Genomic DNA, 6000 nt, shown 5'->3' on the forward strand with positions numbered 1-6000 from the left:
GGGGGGGGGTGGTAATTATAATGCGATGAAATTTAAACTTGAGCGCCGGAAAATCGAGATAATTGCTGCTGACGCGACCTTGATTCGCTCTCGGCACTGCTGGAAGATGATAATTAGGTTTATGGCAGTTGGCGCTTTCTTTTGCAAGAAGTAGTGAATTTACAGAAACAGCATGTAATTGAACGCAGATTGTTTTTTGACATGAATGTTGCTGCTGGTTTTATCATGGTTTTATGGCATTCTTCACGTCATAATCATGGTCTCCAAGACTTTAATAAAATCAGAATTGTTAGTCGATCCCTATTTTTCGTCTTTTTCTCAACCATTCGAGCGGATGGTTTGTATGTTATTACCTAATAGCCCAGTCGGTTAAGAATGTTCTGAATAGTTCCGTACAGTGGAGTGTACCACCCACTTTTTTCAGTTTACGTACTTTCAATCATCAGTCAATGTGTGGAAGATCTCACAATTTAAAAAAAATCCTCTCAATTGCTCCTCATTAGCGACCCGCGTTAATCTAGTTCCGCTTCAGATCCCGTCAACGCAGTCACAATCAAACAAATTTGCGGGAAAATGAATTAAAGTGAGCTGAATAGGAAAAAGGACTCAATGCTGGCACCACCAGCAGCGGCAGTGATAACGATTATGATAATGATGATAATGAAGAAAGCACACCAGTCCGAATGAATGACTGACTGACTGGCAGAAGTGTGCACGCTTACTTGAAAGTACCCATTAATGAGTAAAAAAGACCCATTTTGAAGAAAAGTGGCTTAACTCATTAATGATTGAACAATTTTACTCATTAATGAGTATCTGTTACCCATTAATGATTAACAATTACTCATTAATGGGTAACAGATACTCATTAATGGGTAAAATTGTTTAATCATTAATGAGTTAAGCCACTTTTCTTCAAAATGGGTCTTTTTCAACCATTAATGGGTACTTTCAAGTTAGCGTGTGACCGGTGGCAAACTGACTGGAGAGGCCTAAGGATTAAAGCGAAAGTGGAATAACCTCAACCTCAACGGTTCCGGATGCCACCATCATCGGACAGACATGAGCGAGCGCAGTAGTACGTAATTACCATAAAAATTTAATTTAATTCTCTGGTCTTATTGCATCTCTCATTTCTGTCCCTTTGGCCGAGTCGATTTAAGCATTTTCAAAGGGAGTATAGGGGTGGACGATGGTCATCACCATCATCTCGGATAAGAAGCATCCAGGCTCGCAGATAGATAAATAGGAGCAGCTCTGGAAAGTTACTCACACGGACGAAGTTTGCAGGATGGCTTCTCGCTGGGGGATGGTTGAAGACGACGACGTCGGCGATGATGATGATGATGCGATGGATGGATGTGTAATAAAGCACTTTACGAATCGGAGATGGAATGGTATTTTCTGGTTATTTTTTGGTCGTGTAAATGGAGATTGGCAGAATGCTGGTTGGGGTAAGATGTAATTAAATTTGAGTACCGACCATCCAAACGTTTGGAGTACTACGTACTAAGCGGGTAGCTTTTAGTAGCAATATTACGACGATAGTGAGTTATAATCCAAAGAAGCAGAGCACTAGGGCAGGCAGTGAGATTTAATTTCGTCATGAAAGAATGAACCGTAAAATTATGACACAGCTAATTCTGTTGTCTCTACCCCAGAATAATTCGATCTGCGTCGGTGAAGACTCGCCCTACACATGTCTGGGGGCACAAGAAAAAGCATACTTTATCACCGACCATTATCTGTTTTGGAACTCGTTACCCTGTCCACCGTACCGAACGGATGCTAGGTAGCCCGAACTAATTACAGCAAATTGAATCGTGTGGGTCATTCTCCCATAATTCCGGATTCAATTGAATCTTCGTCCCACGCACCAGTTTTATCACAGTCCGAAACAAAATTAGCAGAACATGTTCCAGCCATTATGCTGTAGATTGCTACACCCGTATCCTCTGGACCAACACGCACACCCACATACCGTGGATAGTTGTGGATAGCCAAAAGACTCATTAAAACTTTGGCCAACGCTCAATTGTTCCCATCCCAAAGCTGGAAACGTGAGAACCGTCGACACTGCCGCATTCGTCCTCTGTGTGCATCTTAATTGGAAACCGAACTGATGCTGTACTACGGCAGCCGAAAATTGAGCAATACCACACCGCAGAACCGCACAGCTATGTAACCATGTGAGGGGTTGAATAGTCGAATTTGCAAACTAGCGGGTGAGTGAGTGACCGGGGCCAAAGTTGGACCATTTCGTTGTTTGCCGTTGCTAATGCGGGCTGCCATTACAGTCATATCCATGCAAACACACATGAGTAGCAAACCGAACGATGGGAGATGGTATCAATTATGTGTTTGCTGAGTAGCGTAAAAGTTGGTCGAAACATCCAATGAAGACGTTTGTAGTGTGAAGTTTGGAAAAGCGATGGATAAACGGCGTTAACTTTAATTTGTGGATTTTGTGGCAATTTTAGCGAAGAAATCGATAGAGTTAACGCTTCTCTTTAATTGAATCATATGTTTGCACAATTCGATGTAAATTCTGGAAATCTGAACTATTTATGAGGATCAAGTTCATAGATACTAATGAAAACTAGATCAGGGTATCGACTCATGGAAGGAAAGCAAATTCCCTGATACATATTCCCTGATTTTCCCGTAGATATAAAAGTGCCTATCTGTTTTTGGAAACACGACTTCATCAACTATTCCTTTGCTTATATATGTACAAATGCTTTCTGGATTTTTGTTTTCGTGAAATATTACATGGACCACTAGTACAATCTTAAATTGAATAAAGCGTTAGATGCATTTTATAAAAAGCAGAAAGACAAAAACGGGAAGGAGCCGCATTTTTCTAAATTAATATTGTTTAAACGTGGTGAGCGTCAGCTAATCTGTACCAGCAGCACCCACTATGTTACTATGTACGGGATGAAAACGATGTGTGAAGGAAACTGAAACCATCTCGTTATCAATTTACAAAAAAAAAGCTTGGTTATTCGCACAAACTTTACAGCAACTTCCGTGATCCGTTTCTTAACTCAAATAACTCCGTGATACGAGTATGGCAATTTTCTCACCCTTAGAGATTATTTTCTAACTCGTTTCAAACTCAACGCTAGGGACAGACATCTACCCAGTTCTCCTACATCTTGCATATGAAACATTTGTCTTTAATCCCATTCTATATTTTTTCCTTGGCTTGATGAGGCCCAGCTCCGCAAGAAAATTATTCCGGATTATACGCTTAACCAAACGGTAATTCGCAGCTGGATACCTCCTGTGAGATATAGTAAAAAAAGCGCTTTTTTGTAATTATGTAAGTAAATACCATCTCATCAGCAATCGCAGCAACACCATTATATTAAAACTTCCCTGAGAAGCTTATTATCCGACCATACTAGGTTAACATAAAGACCTAGAATACTCAATAAAGCCTATCTATACTGTCAAGGCAATGCTTTTCTAAGTATCTTTGAATCATTACTCAATCATAAAAATACTACTCCAGGCAGTTAACTATGTTTCCATCCATGCTAGATCATTACCCAACTTATTGGATCAGACTGGAAATACTCAGAGGAAGAGATGAGCGGAGAAAACAAAATACAATTCGGCAGCAGGGATTTGTACCTAAATTATCTTGCAACCCTTTCTAGAAGCTAGCATTTCACATGACTTTTACTTTTGGTTCGATTTACGTGCAAAATAATAATTGAGTGCATCGCAATATTTTGCACATTTCTTGGTGCCATTAACTAACCAACTAAGATAAATTAATCAACAGAGTTAGAATATTGTTTTTGATTCCAAAAACTAGTTGGATTTGAGAAGCACACGAGACATAAAGGTGATTGAATTTCTGTTCGATTGCAATACTCTCAAATTTAATGTAGTAAGAATAAGAAATCCTCGAAAAAATTCTAATGGGAATGTTCGATTGGCTCAGATTTTAACAGTTCAATTGGCTTGAAACATTCTCTCCGCCCATCCCTCCCTCTGAGTATTTCTAGTTCAGACCATCAGTCCACATCAGGCTTGCTTCCACTCACTTGCTATAAAAACATGATTTTCTGAATTTTGAAATCATCAGATGCTATAATGATATTTTGTACTTGTTAGATACAATAAGAGGTTGAAAGGCAAGTGTTCGACTCATAAAACCTGTCAATTTCGCTACCAAAGTGTTAAAATCAGCGATTTTATGATTCGTGAGCGTTCACTCAGAGTGAGCGCTCGCGAGTCGTTAAATCGCTGATTGTGACTATCTGAAAGCGAATTTGACAGGTTTTACTTGTCAAACACTTGCTTTTCAACATCTGCGGGCAACACGTGCAAAATATTATTATAACATCTAATGATTTAAAAATTCAGAAAATCATGTTTTTATAGCAAGTGAGTGGAAGCAAGCCTGGTCCACATCGTGCCGATCTATTTGATTTTTGCTGAAGGAAGTGTTACCGCTACTTAAAGCATCAACACATTTAAAAAGCCCATCACTCAGTTCTACCTTGTTCGATTCTTATTCCTCTTCTTTCCTTGTTTGGACCCTATCCGAGGTTATCCCGCTTGGATATCGATTTGGAATAATCCACTTGGAACGCTCCTAAACGCAAAAGAAAGGGGCAATCTCTGGATCCCACTTCTGATGAAATTTATTTAAGTGTACTATACCGATGTTAGCTAAAACCCTAGAATCCAATAACATAGAAACCCTAAGCTAATCAACACACATTCTTTCTCACGCTCAAGTCTCAACTTGACTTAGCAAACCAAACAGTTCCAAAGAAATCATTACCAATCCCTTTTCATAAACCTTTTCTCCATATCGAAAACCTTACCCGTAACACGGATCCCACGCTCATAGAGGATATTTCCTAATCTTGCAAATATCAGTTCACACTTCAATCGAAAACCAGGTCCAAACTCTCACCCGTGCCATCAACACTTAAAGACTATTAACCAACATCCCTTCTACGAAAAATAACTATGTCATCTAGCAATAACCATTCTTGCCATCCAAAGCGCATCGCGCATTACTCATGCAGCGAAGCGCTGTACATACCACACATGCAAATACTGCATTTGTTCCCTTCGCCTTCCTACATACGTGCCGCATAGAATGCATACTTTGGTTCGACCCGATTGGTCGATCAATACATAATTACCGATCCAAGCTTCTCCCACTCATTAGAAATAGATCGTAGTACTAGATGAAGTGAACTTAGCGATAGAAAATATACTTTGAATAAAGATAGATTATATCAAACCACCAAAGAGAAAAGTTGTTTTAAATAAGCAATCAATTTGATATGCTCACGGATGATGGGAATGATCCATCATCCAGGCAACATTCCATTAAACATTCCCAGCTTAATGCCAAGAAGGAAAAGGTCGCCCCTATTGTGATAACCACTTCCGATTTCCATGCTCTTCGCACGGAACATTTGAACTTCATTAAATTCAAGTTTAAACTTCAAATTGGCCGTCAGGGTGAATGCCGTGTGTTGACTGAAACCTTGAATGGATTCAAACGTCTTCTCAAGTATCTTACTGAGAAGCAACACTAAACAGAACGTCTGTTCAAGGTTGTCTTGAAAGGTTTGCCCAGTTTGGTGATTCCTTGGATCAGATAAAAATGAATTGCACAAATTACTTGGACCTGTGCCAGTTCAAGTAATCAAAATGAAGTGAAATCCCGTCCTGGCGATTTTCACAACGGGATTTCTAATGATTTTTTATTCAGTTCACTTCAAGTCTAGTGAACTAAACAACCTTGAGGAGCTAAGCTTCTTCAAGGCTACCGGCTTGGACAAGCCGGTAATTGTCAGGAACAGGTATAGCGTTTTCAGTGTTCACTTGGCTGTCAACAGAAGCAGACCACTCTCAATGTGTGTCACGCGATCGTCTGTTTTCTCGGCAGCAACCATTGTGTGGTCCTCCTCATTGTTCTTCATCAGCAGTTCTTTCAGTCGATGCTTCGTCGACTTT

This window comes from Ochlerotatus camptorhynchus, unplaced genomic scaffold (genome assembly GCF_037179485.1).
Source record: "Ochlerotatus camptorhynchus isolate MF236.1 unplaced genomic scaffold, CSIRO-AGI_Acam_v1.1 ptg000347l, whole genome shotgun sequence".
Lineage (NCBI taxonomy): Eukaryota > Metazoa > Arthropoda > Insecta > Diptera > Culicidae > Ochlerotatus > Ochlerotatus camptorhynchus.